Genomic DNA, 16727 nt, shown 5'->3' with positions numbered 1-16727 from the left:
GCCCCACAGGCAGAAGAGGCCCTGAGGTCTGGAGCGCTGCGGTGGGGTCACACGAGCATCCCCATCAAGTCCAGTGACCACAGCCACTTCCCTCCATGCAGTTGCCCCCTTTGGTCTGGCAGCTCCGAGCTCCCACGGTCGCTTCACTCGAGCCGGATCTCACAGCTCCCGACAGGCAGTGGGTGCACCGGCAGTACTGGAAAGATGGTACTGTTTGCCTTGGGAAACATCACGCGAGATCACACACCTCTGGGTGTCAACTTTAGCGCTCAATTCGTAGAAGTAAGTTTTAGAGGCCGGCTCTGGGTTTGGACTAATTCAGTGAGATGCTGTCCTACGCCATGGCACGGAGCTGAATCTCTTTTTTATCACTTGTGACCTAAAGAAATGTCTTCCTCTGGCGTGTTGCACAGACCTGGAGAAATGACATGTGGCTGGATGCTTCTCTGCTGAGGAAGATGTTTATATGGAACATAGATAATATGAAGTCTTGTTAATAATTCTTCAGATGAATGACCTCACTGTGTTACATGCCAAGTGTGTCCCCTTTCCTCTGCCAGCCCCTGAGTCAAGAGGGAAAGCCACAGCCCCCAGGGCTAAGTCATCCCGCAGGAAAGCTGCTGCATGGCAAGTCCCTGCGGGACGGGGAGATGCCCTTGGAGCCGGTGGCTCTTCACCGCCTTCTCCCTGTCAAGGGACCACACACACATCCTTACAAAAGCCTTGCTAAAAGCCTGCTGAGCTGCATCCACGTGTGTACATATTAATAGCAACCCCCTGCCCCACCCCCAACCCCCACACCCCCCCCAACCCTGGAGGTCTTCTGGACCACATACAGGCACACCCCTACAACACGCATTGGGAGAAGCCTTCCCCAGCCAGCAGCACACTCCCCATGTCGACCAAAAACCCCTGTGTTACACCGTGCACACGATAAGGCACGTATGTGCCCTCGTTTTTCCCCACCGGATGGATTTCTCCATTTAAGCCAACATTCATCCTAAGTCAGTAAAATATCTACTTCCCTCCCTACAGAGACTTAAGTTCCTCTTTTTTCACTGGAAGCTAGAAGATTAATCCATGCCTAATTCCAGTACTAGGCTTGGGAAGCAGGAGGTATTTGGGACTACAGAAACTTCCCCGATGTTTGTGGAGTTAGCAGTGAGAGCAGCACTGTGAAGGACAGGTTAACTGATGCCTGGCAGCTTCCCCAGCACTTGCTGTGCAGAGCTAAATCTGATTTATAGAGATGCTCTGGTGTCCATTCAAATCTGCTTGAGATTTTTTACTGGGAAAAGATAATCATGTTAATGAGCCAGATGTGTTTGCTTGTTCTGACCTTTTTCTTCACATCTTCTGTTCAGAATGAAATATGCAACAAATTTCCCAAGTTATACTTTATCTCCAGTGTTGCCTGATGCGTTAAAAGAATTAAGTCATTTGTATATATTGATTAATAATTGTCATTTATTGCTGAACTTGTTAACATAATCCTCAGCTGGAGATACTTATTTTGCCCACACATTGCTGTTATTGTTTTTGTATTAACTGATTGCGGAGAGCAACAGGAAAATGCATGAGCCAGAAATGGAGAGCTTCAATAATGGATATGAAACATACTGCCACACGGGTACAGCCCCAAGTACATATGGGTTTAATACCTGCTTGTAAAGAGCGAACTTTACAGTGAGATTGGCTCATACAGGTTCGAGGGTGAATTAAACCCGAGTTTGTTACCTAACGTTACCGTGGCTAGGTATTCAAGGAGGATCGTATTCCAGAGCAATCAGCAGAATTCCTTGCGTTTGCTCAGAGGAGATCCAAGTTAGTGCTTACGGTGTATTTTGTCCTTAACAAAAGGCTGAATTTCACTTCTTCAGCTGCCTCAGCTCGTCACGCACCACTCCCCACCCTGCAACAGCCCCTTGCCTTTGCGTTGGCTTCCCAGGTACCTTTTCCCACATCCTCCTCCCCACAGAGATGAGGAGTTGCACATCAGTGCCCAGGAAGGGCAGCTGCCTGGCTTTGTCCCAGGACTCTCACCACGTGTTAGCTGGCACAGCATAACGTACAACTTGTAGTTAGGACAGGACGAGGTTTTCACCAGTACTACTGACGATTAATTTCTCCCTGCTTCCAAAAACTGCAATGTCACATAGTCACCCTTAAGAAGAGAAGCAGAGAGAGGAAGGGCCAGCTCAGCAGCTTACTGAATGTACCAGGTGGAGAGGCAAAAAAGAAGCAAACAAATTAAAAAATCTATTTTCTTTTTAATTAAGAGGTGATTACTCCCCCAAGTGGCTCATTTTCTCTCCCTGTGATTTCCCATTTTTTTAAAAAAAACCTGAAGGATTTTATTTTTAACTTTACTGTTTGGCTTGCACATTAGAAGAAAATGAATAAAAATAAATATTTATGCAAAGCCTTTGTTTTTTATTTCCCCCCCTTTTCTTTTTGTGTTTCTTTTCCCACTGCAAAACACAACCAGCTTTCCAGTAACACATGACATGACTCCCAAAACCTCTCCACGGCTTGAGCCAACCCAGAATGATGCTCCCAGCCGTTTCCGACACTGCTACGTCTCAAGCTGGATTTTTAGTTCACGCCACTGGGATTCACTCAGTGAACCCAGCAGCCACCCACCAGAGGACAGAGGTGGCAGCAGACCTCCCACGCTTCGGCCACCGCAGCACCACGATGCCGGCAGGGCTCCCACCACCGCCGCCGCTCCTAAGCCCCTTGGGCAGCCACGCCGGCACGTGCATTGTGATGGGGGGATTTGGAGGCTGGGAGCATTCAGCTTCCAGCCGCCGCGGGGTCAGCGCCTCCCAGCTCGGCAGGCTCTTACCACTCCTGTTCCCCAGCATTTTCATTAACTGAAGATTGCGAATGGGTCAGCAGATCTATACACTTTTTGTATTCCCTCTGCTTGGTTTATTTATTTCTTTTTTTTTTTCAGGATGCTGAATAACTAACCTTTTCTTCAATAGATAGATTTTAAAAAAAAATAGGATCCATCACACAGCAGCAGGATAGCCTTGCTCTGTTTTGACCTTTCTGAAATTAATTTCCCAATCTTAGCTTTCAAAATCAGAGATTGAAAAGGCCTATTAGATCAGCCAATCCATCTTATCACTAGTACGGCAGCAAGCAGAGACCCCAGCTAAGTGCTCCTCTACACAGGGAAAATATTCTGGAATAAGACGGGGCATGAATTTAAAGTGAAATACCTGTTCCAGAACATTCTGCACGTGGACATGTACTCTGCAGTAACTGCAGCTTCTCCTGAGTTTGCTCAGTTGACACCTAGAGCCAATCACTATAACAGAAGGGGGGGGGGGGGGGCGTGGGTAATATCCCATTTTAGGATAAGAGTACTCACCTTTGGAGCTTTTTCCTAGGGTGGCTACAGGGAGTATTTCCCCCTGATCTTTGTTTTCCCACACAGGGCTGTTGCTGGCAGGGTAGCACCCAGCCCAGGAGGAGAGGAGAGGGTGCTAACCCAATTGCCCAGGGGAGAGCTGCCCCCAGCCCTTGCAGGTAAATTCACTCTCCACTGGCAGAATCAGTGATGGCCTCAAAGGGTTTGGGCCAGAAAGATGAAATTCTAATCTGCAGCTACTTAAGGAGACTGATGTTAAAGCACACCTCTCCCAAACTGCGATCTAGCACCTCTGTCAGGCAGCCCAGGTCTTCTCAGTGGATCGGTACTTACCCATATAGCAAACAGCTCAGCACTTTGGGGTAAAACACCAAAGCTTAAGGCTCTGCACCACACGTCCCTGGTGCCAGGAGCCTGAAGGCACAGCCAGGTCCATCTGCCCTGACCAGCACTCCCAGACCATGGTGGGGGTCCCCAGGGAAGCCCCTTGGGGAGGGGAGCGCTCCCAGTGCCCCATGTCCCTCTCCTCCTATCCCCCTAAGTAACCTGCTATGCCATTTTTGTGGTATTCCTCATCCTGTGGCCAGCGTTGCTCTGCCCCAGCCTGGGGCTCTGGTGGTTGCGTTTTCATGCCGGCACTGCTGCGCCATGGGGAACACCCTGAGGGGTCCCTGCCATGCAGCTCTGACCTGGCGAGGGCATGGCCCACTGCAAAAGCACCCGCCAGAACAGGCTTTAAGGAACGGCGGCAATAGATTTCATAGGGGATAATTATAAAATAAGGCACCTGAAGGAGATTTCTGGCTGGCTGACTGCCAGAACAATGAGGTTTTATAACGCTTTTAACCATATCTAATACAACAATCTAATTATTTTTTTTTTAAATCCTACAAAACTCTGCTCCAGCCGCAAGTGAATCACTGCAGTACAGGACGGCATTTTCCTTTAAATCCTCAGCCACCGTTGCTGCTTGGGTGGCAGTTGGTGGTTATTTCACGTCTAGGGGTGCCCATCAGCGGGACCCGGCTGGGAAGGGATGAAATTGCACGATCTCATCAGGGTCAGGCTAGGAGGAATCACAACCCACCTGGCGGTGGCACAGGGCTGCCGCTGCTCAAGGATGCCGAACCCCAGGGTGATGGGAAGGCGGTAGGGTCCGACGGACACCTCTGTCGGGTGCTCAGGCTGGATGGAGATGACGAAGCCCTTCCCAGCCCACGGCCTGGAGCTCTGAAAGAGGGCAGCAGCCAGCCCAGCCCTGCACAGCCAGCGGAAGACGGGTGCTGGCTGAGAGCCCACGTGTCCAGAGGGAACGGGTCACCCTCCGCAGACCTCGGCCTCTGTCTCCAGGCTCTGCAAACCCACCACCCACCCTAGATGGGTGCAGCAAACACAAATCCCACCCTTTGCTGTCCAGCTGCGCCTGGAGGCTCAAACATTCAGGATGTGGCATTCCCAGACAGCCTGCCTGCCTGGGGAAGCGGCTGGGGATGTTTGGTGGCGTTGTGCCCGTGGGGGTTCCAGAAGACAGGAGCAGCACCGAGGGACATCCCGCTTCCTACCAAGAGCAAACAAAACGAACTAGGCCAACACAGTGTTGCTGTAGATCAGGTCTTGTCAAACCAACCATGTTTCCTACTTGGATGATGCTACACGTGTAGTCAATTAATGCAAAATAATAATAATAAAAAAAAAAATCCTCCCGCCAGCCTGGAGCGGGTTTGTGTGAAGCGTTTCACGGCAGCCTTGGGGGAACGTTTGCGCTATAACAAACTGATTCATGTGCCGCGCTGATTAAAAACCAGATACCTAGAAGACCTTGAAAAGTCCTGGAGAGGAGGAAATTGTCAGCAGTTCAGTGCTTTCTGGCGGCTCCCCGAGGAGTGGCATGAAGCCTGATGCCAGGGGCGGCTTCACCCGGGCTGGAGGGAAATGCTTTGGTGCAGAGGAGACCCCTCCAGCAGTACCACGCCGAGCCCACGTACGGCGTCTCCCCGTCAAAGCCATGCTGCAGACACACACACAGGGAGGGAAAACCACCAGTGATACCGATTTATGCTGCTGGTAGTAAACGATATCAATGCCACGACGGGCTTCGGTCTGGGAGAGAGGAGAATGCATTCAAAAGTATTTGAAAATGAGTTTCTTGCTATCTAATTCAACAGGGACAAGCCTCTGCCTAAACCTGCAGTAAGCGTATTCACAGAGAAACTGTAAATTATATAAATATGTATAGATCAGTTTAAAGCCCGTTTACATTTCGTATCAAGCACTGCAGTTTGGTCGACAACTGCGAGTCTTTTCCCATTCAAATGCCTCTATTATGCCTCTGCAGTTACTGCCCTTCTTAAACATCACCACATTGTGAGGAGCCGCCGCTATATCCATACAATGAGGAGAATGAAGAGCACACATATAAACTGGAGCTGCAAACTTTGCGCACTCAACAAGTCCTCTCCGCAGACAATTAGGGCCAAAAGATAAATATTGACACATTAGACTGTTTTCCTCAATTTGTTTTCCTGTTGACCGTCTGAGCGATCCGATGGGGCAAAATTCCACTTTTCCGATATCTTGGATCCTTGGCTAATAGAAACAAATAAAGTGAAAGCTTCTGTCCACAATGAGTTAGGAGCATCTATTGTTGGCAGGCTCTAATCGGATTAAATTGGCTCCTGGCTCTATTGCTAGGAGGCTAACGCATTCCTAAATTTTTCCCATCTCAAGGGGATGTGTCATTGTTGCCTTTTTTTTTTTTTTTTTTAAACTGTTTAAATCTGACGGATAGAAAGAAATAAGGAACGGCTGAAGAGGACGGCGGTGCCCGCTGCCCTGCGAACAAAGAGCGGGGTGCGGTGGAGGCACAGACGCGGTGCGGAGTGGTGGTCCGTGCTGGCCGGAGGGGCTGACGGCGGCTCCCGCAAGTCCCTTCTCCCGGCTGCAGCCAGTCTGGCATTGCCACCGCCGCTCCCCTCTGGAAATGGCATTTAAACCCACAAAGCTAAGGCAGCCGGGCAGGGAAAAACCTCCCGCCTTCCACGCTGGGCTGTGCTCAGGTTGTTTCCCCATTAGCATTTTAATACTTACCCCTGGCATCAGCCCCTTAAAAGAAGCAAACACGTTTATGCAAGCAGCCGAAAAAAGACAGCCTTAAATAATGTCGCCTTTGGAGGGAGGCCCCGCGAGCCGCGAGGTACATTTTTGCCCACAGTCTGATAATTTTCAAAGCTATTGGCAACCTGGGAATTTTCCTGCCTTATCACCAGGGCTCAGCTAACTTCACTAACACTAATCAGAGCTGGAATCATTCATTCAAGGATTGCATGATCATGTTTTTCTTTAGCAGTGACAGCTGCCTGAGCCGTATTAGCAATGCAGATGAGTCAGCCTAATAGGTTAATGCAGAACACGCGAAAATTAGGTTTAATCCCCAGTGAAATAATCTAACATTTTCACATTTCTTGATGTTGGGATAGAGACGTTGGTGGTGACTCAATTAGGTGTAATGTAGATCAAAGCAAATTTACCTTCTGGCTGAACCTTCCCCATAGTTTAGATAGAAGAATATAAGGGTTCTTTACTAATTGGCCAATGGCTGTGGGGAAAATTATATTAAAAGCGTGTGTACCACAAGAATGGTGTTTCAGATTTGGACCAAGTAATGGCTGGGCTTTGCAAACACCCAGGCACGTAGTTTTTGCCAGAATCCAGCATTTTGTGCATGGCACCTACCAACTCGCAGCTCTTTTCAATGCAATGCTTACAAAATGAAGACATTTGTTTGGTTGTGTTTTTTTGTTTTTTTTTTTAAACTCTATTCATTTTTAATGTCCCATACTGAAATATCCCCACTGAGGTTTGAAAGAGCTTGTATTATAAAAGAAGCATGAAAGAAAAAACCCCCACAAAACAACCCACCCACCACTGTGTGTCTATCTAATGTTTTCATTCTTGGGGAATAACATACCAAACAGCAATCGCTTTCAGTCATAAAGGGAAGGAAACAAAAAATTACATGCCCTCAGTTGCCAAATTATTTTTTGCCTTGACATCTTAATTCTTAATCCTTGTGTGTGGTCAAATCAGTCTACTATAGACAACCAATCAAGCAATTATTCCTAAATTATATTTGCCCAACTCACATTGATTGGTTATTCTTTTCTTATTGGGTAAGCTCATTAATTCTGAGCAGCTTGCTTATTATGCTTTCCACATCATTTTCTTTCTGAGCCTATCTACTCACACCAGCCTGCTGATGTTTCAAGATGCCATACAGAAAAAAAAGGCCGAGTGATCTATTGCATTGTCTCTTCCAGCAATTACAATTCACATTGCTGATTAACTTTGATGTGAAAACTAATGAGATAAGGCAAGTTATCAAGGCGGACCTGATCGTCATCTCATTTATGGAGCATTTGCCATCAGTGAATGACAAAAACTAATGAAGACGTATCTGACAGCAGGCTGAGCCGAGGCCGAATTTCGTTTCTCATCAGCAAGTGCTCTGCTTCGAACTCATCAGTCTATCTGAAACATGTGGAAATTAGCTTAATAATGAAAACACTTCATCCAAATAGACAAATGTTTACATTAAAATAGCTACATGATAAATAGATGTTAAAGATTTTATGCCTTCTTGAGTCTAAACAATGGAGCACAAAATATGTTCTCATATTCACTAAATCATCCCTGTAAACCTCCACACGTGCTGCTGTACCTGCAAGTTCCCCGCTTTGTGGCTCAAAAATATTTCTGGGCTGCAGTTCGTCCTTTTGGAAACGTACAGTTTGGGCTGTAATTAATTAATGCCTCTGCGATGGTGGCTGGCAGGAAGAAGGCAGAAGGACGCGGCGAGGATGGCACAGGGAACTGCCCCTGTTGGGCAGAGCTCCCCAGAGCAGATTGTCACCAGCACCGTCAAAGGAGCAGAAGTGCTGACGGACCTTGTGCCTCAGGAGGAAATCTGCACGGTGTATGAAAGGGACCCAAATACAAAGTAGAGATGTAATTCATGTAAATACATCAGTGTTTCTTGCCTGAGCCAAAAAGTCTCCTGTAAGATCACTCTAGTTTAGAAATGTTCCTGATAAAAGGGAGGTGGGCAGAGCTGCTCCCATTTTTAATACTGTGGTTTTGGTATCTTTATTTATAAGAGACTATTTCATGTTCGTTGTGCATTATTTCACATGCTTATACTGCATCCAAACATATCCCCAATATGTTTTTGCATCTGGAATAAAATATTCATTAATCACCTGGGATCAAAAATACTATTTTTAATAAAAGAGAAGGACCTGCATCCGTAAGACAGAATGGTGAACTCACTTTAAATGCTTTTTTTTAAAACTGCGTACACTTCAATTAAAAGAAAGAGTTGGTAAATTATTCTTTTCCATTACCATGATTTTTACCCCCTCTCTGGATAAAAAAAATCTTCTATATGGACAGCCTATACCAGTACCTCCTCCAGGAAAAAAACCCAACAAAACCCGAACACATCACTACCAACCTAAGAGGAATTTTAAAATGGATTTAAAAACTCATTATCCAAGTGGGCTGAAAAAAAATCACAGACTTCCCAGAAAAGCTGCAGGAGCTCCTATAAATTATGCGCACTGACAGCTCCGTGCACACATGTGAAGAAAGCCCAGATCCTGACCAAGTTACGCCCGTAATGCCCGTGCAACAGGAATCACGCCGGGGCTTTCCAAGCTGCCGAGGGGTGCAGCCCCCCCCCCCCTCCCCCCCCCCGCCCCTGGAGCGCCGCTGCCAGACAATTCCCACCTTACCACTCCGACCGTAACACGCTCACCAACTTTCATTCCTCGTGTTTGGAGGACATCTGAGGTCCAAGCCCGAGATACCCCGAGCAGATCGGCATTGTGTGTCACAGATTAGCCTGCACAAAGAGCCCGCATCCCGGGAAAGTTAAAAGAAAAGCCTGTTATAAAGTGCTAGCAACAAATTACTACTTCAGTGCTGGATTAAATTTAAAAGCTCTTCACAGAGCTGCGGATAAATCCTATATATTAGAAGAAACCATAAAAGTACTTGTTCAAGAGCGAAAGGCACAAGTGGAAAGCTGACCCCAAAGATTTTTTTTTTAATAGCCTGCTAAGTTTATAAAATTTCTCAAGATGTGGAGAGAGGGTTACGTTACTTCTGTAATACTCAACAGCACAAAGCTAAAACATCCTGGTTTGGCTGATTAATGAAGTTAGAGAAATCTGCAGCAATCAATGAGATTCATTAAATGAAATGACAGCAAGATGTGATTTTTGGTTTTGTGGGGATTTTGTTTGCTTGGGTTTGGTTGCTGCTTGGCGTTTGTTTGGGTTTTTTTTCTTTTTTTTTTTCTCTTTTCTTTTTCTTCTTTTCCCAGCCAATGAAGCAGGATGGTTTCACTTTCACCACTCTCCCACACAGTGGGAAAAACACTGATCCCACCCTTATTTTCCTTTTCACAGGGAGCCATAGGTACAGGTACATAACCACTTTCCTCCCAGCCCGGTGTCAGCACTGACATGAAAATCCCCAGCAGCTACGCTGAAGGGAGAGGACACTTTCTAAGTGGTCAGGATGCAGTGTTTTCCTTTCGGTTCATAAAAATACGTGTGATCTGCTCATGTTTTATCTTTCCTTTCTGCACGTCCATTATTTTATATTTCTAAACTACAGGGCTTGCAATTGCTTTGCTTGGTCGCTGGATACGTGTACATGTGTGTATCTGCAAGGAGGGACACACAGAGAAAGGAATGCTGCTCCTCCCTCCCCCTCCCCATCCTTTATCCCGGTAGCCTATTTTAATAAATAATTATAGGCAGCTAAAGGATTTGTTCATTCCAAAAGGTCTCCCCTTCACATTTCTCAGAGGTTCAGCTCAAGGAGACACCATGATAATAAGGCTGACTCGGGATCCCTACTTCACAATGTCATTATGAGCTAGCATTTAAAATGAAAAAAAATATGTATATTATACCTAAAAGCATTACAAGGTTACAGTCTCATCTCCGAGAATATTTAATGCTGCTGGGAAAGCAGTGCTGTTGCACTGAAGAGGTAAAGGGCCGGGGGGGGAACCAAGAGAAAAATCCTTTCTGAAACACAAGCTCAAAAAAAAAATGTTGGGAGCAAGCATGGGGTTGATTTGCATTTCCAATGACTAGGACTAATCCTCCACTACCACATTTATATTTTCTTATTACTTTTCCTAATTATCTTCTTTTTTTCCCCCGTAGCTTTTTCTCCGCTGTGCGTTCCCCACCCCTCCCCGTTTCCAAACACCCACCATGCTATTGTCTGGCTTGGGGCCGGCGGGGCCGTACAGCCCCTTAAACGTGGGGATGCATCCCCCCACGCCCCCGCTCGGAGCCCGGCTGCCCTGCCACGGTGCTCCGCTTTATCGGGGTCTGCTCGGGAGTCCTGGGGGTGAGCAGGAGCACGGGGCTTTCTGCCAGGTCCTCGGGGCACGGTCCAGGCAGCAGGCAGCGTGCCCCAGCCCGGCGGGGGCGCGGGGCTCCTGCGGGGCTGCCCCCCAGCGCAGAGCTGGCAGGGCTCGGGGGGCATCCCGGGATGGGGGCGCCTGCCGCTGCCCCGCGGCCCCTCCTCGCCCCCCGAGAGGCAGGGCTGCCCCGGGAGCTGCAGGGTGGCACCACCGACCAAGGCTGGAAAATGCACCAAACCCAACGCTGTCACAAAGGCGACGGCCACCCGACACGGCTCTGACTGGAAAATTCAGCTCTGTCGTCGCATTGAGACTTTCCTAAAAACGAACGCGGTTTAATCTTTAAAGCCCTATTCAGAATGGCACTTAGCTAAGAGTTTGACATGAAACTGGAGCTATATCTTAACATTAATATACATCCTCTATCTCTGACAAGTAAATTACATTGCTAAATGCCTGTTTGAGACCAGCTACTAAACTGCTGTTTCAATATTATCCTAAAATTTGTTAATAGCAGCTCTTTCAAATAAATTATTAAGTGATAAAGGAAAAAAGTCCCACTTTGAATTTATATATATTTCAGCAGAGAATAATGTTTTATTTAAAATAGTTACAGTGCGCCTTTTGATTTAGAGTTTAAAGTAAATAATATTTGTACATCTAAAACATACTCAAGACAAATGAAAAGCCTCTAGATGCTTTTGTATGAGATGCTGAAGAGCTCTACAAACTTAAAAGCACAACCTCAATTAAGCCCATCTTCATCTGGAAAAAAAATTAGCAACTGAAAGCTGAATATATTAGATAATGCACACTTGCAGAAGAGCATTCTCTTAGCAAAAAATTCTTGATAACCAACCTAAAGCTGGCCTTAGAGTTGCTCAATGCTAATTTTGTTTGAAACTGTTTAACTAACTATGAATAGATATCCATATTCAACAAAGACATAATTAATGGCAACCTTTTCTTCTGCTTAGAAGACATCATAACAAGCAGAAAAGTACAAAAAGATTTTTATAGTAACTAATTTAAGGACAAAGGGTTGACCTCTAGCATTTCATTAAATAAACTGAGCGAATAAAAGAAGAGTGACAGTATTCATCCTTGTTCAATTCAAGCAGCCAATTTCAAAATGCAAATCATAATCTGCAGATGTTGGAGCCTGATATATTTTTTTTTAAATATCATTTGTTCAATTTAAGAACATCAGACATTTGAATTTTAAATAAAAATCAAAACCAATTCCCAGCTTCAGTTTTAGGCATAGCGTGACCATATGCACGGTGCCGCTGAGGTCTGTGGGTGAGCTGGGGCTCCCCTCCCTCCCCAGCCGTTTGAAACTCGCTGGGCGAACCATTCATTTAATATATTATTTCCAAAACCTTTTAATGGAGAAGTTCTATTAAGCCGCACATTATTTCTGATTAGCACAGCCGGTAAGCGCTGCTGCGTTTGCAGCCCAGGTACGGAGGATGAGAAGAGCTGCAAGCCGAGCCCACGAGCTCCTCCACCCTTGCTGCCCAGCCCAGGTCTTGCCTGAGCCGTGGAGGGCGATGGATGCGGCCCCCGAAGGGCGATGCAATGGGGCCGGTCTGCCCGCAGGGAAAAGCATCCTCGCTCCGGTCCCCGAAGGCAGCAGGAGCTCAGAGCCCCGGTCCGGGGGGAGATGCGGTGGTGCACCCTGGCTAGCCCACAGGTGGGAAAAAACCACAGAAGGCGAATTCACCCTGAATTTGGCAACACAGCACCAGATCTCAGCAGTCTGGGGTTTCTCCTGGCTGCCAGGGGAGAAGGCGTGGTGGGAAAGGAGGAGATTTTGGTTGGGCTGCGGGTGAGCTGCCGTCTTTCACCTCAGAAGGAATGAAGTCTCGATCCAGCTTGACCCTTTGCACATGCGTGATGCCCTCCGCAGGGACTTGGGGAAGCCAAACACGCAGTGAAGCACACCTCTCCGACAGGAGAGCCAGGGGAGGCACCTCCGGTTCCCGAGATACTATGCATTTTGCCAACTATGGACCCACAATTTAAAGTTTCTCACACCTGTTGAGAGCTTTCCTCTTTGATTCCACGCTTTAGTAAGACTATTTTAGCTTTTCTTACCTTAAGAAACCGAAGTCACAGCAGAGGTGCTAAGAGATGCTTTTAATGTGCCTGAAAAGACCAGAAGATGGCTTGCCGCACCTGATGCCACGGTAACACTGGTTCCTCCCTCTCCCATTTCTACACCAAAGCTGACAGCTGTTCACACGTTCGTGGAGGATAACCCACAGGGCACGGCATCAAGCAAGCCTGGAAAAAAACAGAATTCCTCTGAGCAAATTACTTTGGGGTGTTTGGAAGGGTTTTGGGGGAAGCAGGAGGTTTGGTTTTTTTGTTTATGTTGACTATTTAAACACATCTAGACCCACGGTATGCGTTTCTGGCTGCACTGAACTCGGCTGTAGGCTATGGTGGACCAACGCTGAAGTGTCCTCAGCGAGTGATTTCCTTCCTTCTTTAATAAAGGGAAAACATCCCAGGCACCCACCACGAGGACCTTAGTGACTGCCAAGTTACAACAAAGAACAACATCTGTAAAAGCACGTATATCAATTAAATTGCTGTTGATTAGAACTCATCAGTGATTCATGGTACATAGAGAGGAACGGGGATAAATGGTCAGGAGCATCACTCGGGAGAAGAGAGCGGATCGCTCCGTGGCTGGCAGTTTGTGCTGTCTCACCCCAAGCAGAACGGAGACGTTTCTGATACGCAGTTTTCTTACAAGACCCTTCAAAAAGCACCGTGGATTTGCGGTTGGCCACCCCAGCCCCGCCGGCGCTGGGCATGGGCAGCGAGGAAGGGCCAGGGTCTTCCCAAGCGCCTGCAACCCTCCTACACAAACAGACCCTGCAGCTGTCGCGGAGTGAAATAAATGACTTCCGGAGGTTACGGAGAATAAATGAATTCATTCATGCAAAAGTGAAGGGGACATTGTTTTCCTCCTCGGGGGAAAAAAAAAAAAATCCCCAACAACCTATATATTAAGGTATCAATGAACAACAAATTCATTCTGTTATGACACAGGAAATCTAAAACAGAATAGGCTGCAAAACAAACTCAATTTATCTTCACCACACATGCAAAAGAAAAAATTTCTCTTGTTAGCTGTTCTGATTAGAGCATTCTTTGAGTGGCGGTTTTGGCTCACATGCCTCTTGACTAGTGCTTAGAATTCAAGCCACACATGGAGAATTTTTTTGCCGGTGCTTTAGCGGTTGATGCTAACTTCTTAGATTAAGATTGTTTCCTTAGGTTTATCCTCTTCAGTGACAATGTGTGTACAATACGCCTTTAGAGCATATTTAAAATCAGGCTGCAGATGCACATAATCTCTGTCTTCCTGCATTACAAACAGGAGACGTGGAGGTTTGGAGCTTTTTTTTTTTTTTTTTTTAAGAAGGAGGGGAATTATTCATTCAAAGAGAAATCGAGCTTTTCGTCTTCACTCTAGCAACCTCCGTTTTTATATTAAGGAAAAAAAATAAAAAAGGCAAAGCTGAAACTGGAAAGGCTGACTCAAACCGGACCCTACTTCTCAAAATAAGGCAGTAGCCAAGGGCGAGCAAAAGACAAAGTGGCCTCCACCAGCCCCTCGCCCTTTCCTCCCCCATGCCGGGGGGTGGGAAGCTGCCGGCACCCCTCTGCTCCATCCCCTCCCCCCCTCCCGCCACCAGCCCTGAGCCCACCCGGGGGATCCCCAGCGGCTCCGTAACACCTTTGGGCACACACCTTGCCTGAGTGGACATTGCACCCTGGGGAGGACAGAGGTGCAGCGGGCACCTCCTCTGCCTCCACATGCCCAGGGCAAACGCCGGCCGCAGCAGCAGGAGGGGCACTGGAGGGAGCAGCCATAGGAACCAGGTGAGAGCTTGGCCCCAGCTCTCGCTGCCATGCAGCCCCATCGCCGCCTTACACTCGTGGTACCTGCCGGGTTGCAGTCCTGCAAGGCAGCTCTCCATCCCGCCCCCCTGCCCTCCCACACACCCCCTCAGCACCCCAACGTACCTGCTTTTCTGAACCCAACCCCAACTTTCTGTTCGACGCTATAAACCCAAAGTGTGGCCAAGAAAGCCCATACTGCTCTTCTGAATGTCTGAAACATTTATGCTTAGCTATTTTCCCCAAGTAACATTTAAATAAAACCTCTTAAAAATTAGAGTCATGGGTCAATCCTGCTATAGAAATGGAATCTGTACACTTGTACACAGCTGCAAGCAGCGCTCAGCTTGCAGGGGAATAATCCAAAAGGTTTTAATTACGGAAAGCAACAATAAATGAAAGAATATGAGCTTGGATGAGAACACTTGAAAGTAAAAATAACTCTGAAGGATGAGACATTTGCAGACATCTTCCTCCACAAGCATTTTTTGCCCTGCCCAGCAACCCTGAAGAAAGAAGGCACAAAGCATTCCCCGGCACCAGCATGCCCTCCCGCGCCGGCCAGCCCTCCCAAATCAAAGGGGCTCTTTAGGAGAACAAGCCCAGGCGATGCCCGGCGCATTAATGCAGAGCACATCCCTGCACCCCTGTGCGGCCGAGCCAGGAGCCCACCCCTTCCGTCAGCTGGTGACTTCCTAAGTGTCCCGGACAGCTGCGCGTCTGTCTGCGGTGCCCCGAGACGCCTTGTCCTGCCCGGATTTCTTGGGACCGCCGGCTCTAGAGGGGGTCCCCAACAAAGGCAGGATGCACCCCCGGCACCGCGCCAGGATGCAGTCGGGTGTGGGGGCTGGGGCCAGGCAGTGCCGTCCTCCCCAGCCGCTTCTTTAAACCCATGTCACGCTCCCACAACAACTGCTCCTCTGTGCTTGTTTGAACTGTCCCTCCCAATTAGCGGTAATAAGTGACTCTGTAAAGATGAGCAAACACAGCGCATTCATTAGCCCCAGCAGCCCCCTCCCTCTCTGCCAGCCCAGCAGCCCCAGGAGATCCCCAGGGCACCGCTCTGCCGGCGCACGGAGGATGCTGAGCGCATCTTGCCTGGCCTCAACAAGCACCGGCAAAAGGCAAATTAATGACAAGTCGTTCAAAGAGTTTGCCTGAAATTATTTTATTCTGCCCATCTACCCAAGAATTGATTACTCTTGGCCTGAAAATATGTCCAAATCAATACGCTAAAGCTAAGAGCAAAAAAGACATGCTCTAGCCCCATTTATTTAATTCACTTTTTTGAGGAATGGCACATAATTTACTGGGCAGGAATTGCTAAGCCTTTCCAGAGCAAGGACTAATGACAAGCTGTGGGAAAACTGCAACTCCATCCATCTCCTGGCCAAGCCGCGGGTACCTGCGCCCGCCGTTGACGGCCTTGGTGGTGGCGAAGGCCCCCCATGGTGCCAGGACATGCCCTCCAGCCTCTTGCCATCCTTGCTGGGCAGACAGATGCGGAGGTGAAGCACATCGCTCAGGGTGCCAACCAAGGGAACAATCTCAAACCTCCCCTTCAGACAAAAGTTCTTAAAACAAGAAAAAACCCAGCAACAAACACCAGAAAGGATGACTGGCTGTCCGGTGGCATACCCTGGGTGACTCGTATTTGTGCACCTTGGCCCATTTCCCACAGGTAACACGGCCTGCGGACAAACGCTCGCTCTAGGCTGTTAAAGCGCACAACAAACACCCAAACCCCACCCAGAAACAGCCCCGCGTGCTCTTTTACAGCAGAAAACTCTAGGAAAAGGAACAACTCTGCAACTATCGCACGCACAGGCAGGGCAAGCGTGCCACTCCCACTTGAGGCAACTCCCGTCAGGCATCCAAACCCAGAGGTACTTCTTTTCAGAAAAGCAGGAGCACACAACAGCATTACAACGTTACGATGCGACGGCCGAAAAGAGGCTCCAGGCTCTCCAACAGGGCCAG

The 16727-nt window shown here is 47.9% G+C and overlaps 1 long non-coding RNA gene across 3 annotated transcripts in view; it reads right to left on the bottom strand.

Annotated features, from left to right (window-relative positions):
• Positions 1 to 16727, bottom strand: part of LOC308071816 — a 117258-nt gene that overhangs the window by 39909 nt on the left and 60622 nt on the right. For all 3 annotated transcript variants that reach the window (XR_013931315.1, XR_013931316.1, XR_013931317.1), the window contains exon 2: positions 12927 to 13115. This is a non-coding gene — a long non-coding RNA (uncharacterized lncRNA). The remainder of the gene's footprint in view (positions 1 to 12926; positions 13116 to 16727) is intronic.

Source organism: Falco punctatus (genome assembly GCF_963210335.1).
Source record: "Falco punctatus genome assembly, chromosome: 12".
NCBI classification, from domain to species: domain Eukaryota; kingdom Metazoa; phylum Chordata; class Aves; order Falconiformes; family Falconidae; genus Falco; species Falco punctatus.
Note: the sequence above shows the minus strand (reverse complement) of the source record. Positions and strands in the feature narration are given on the sequence as shown.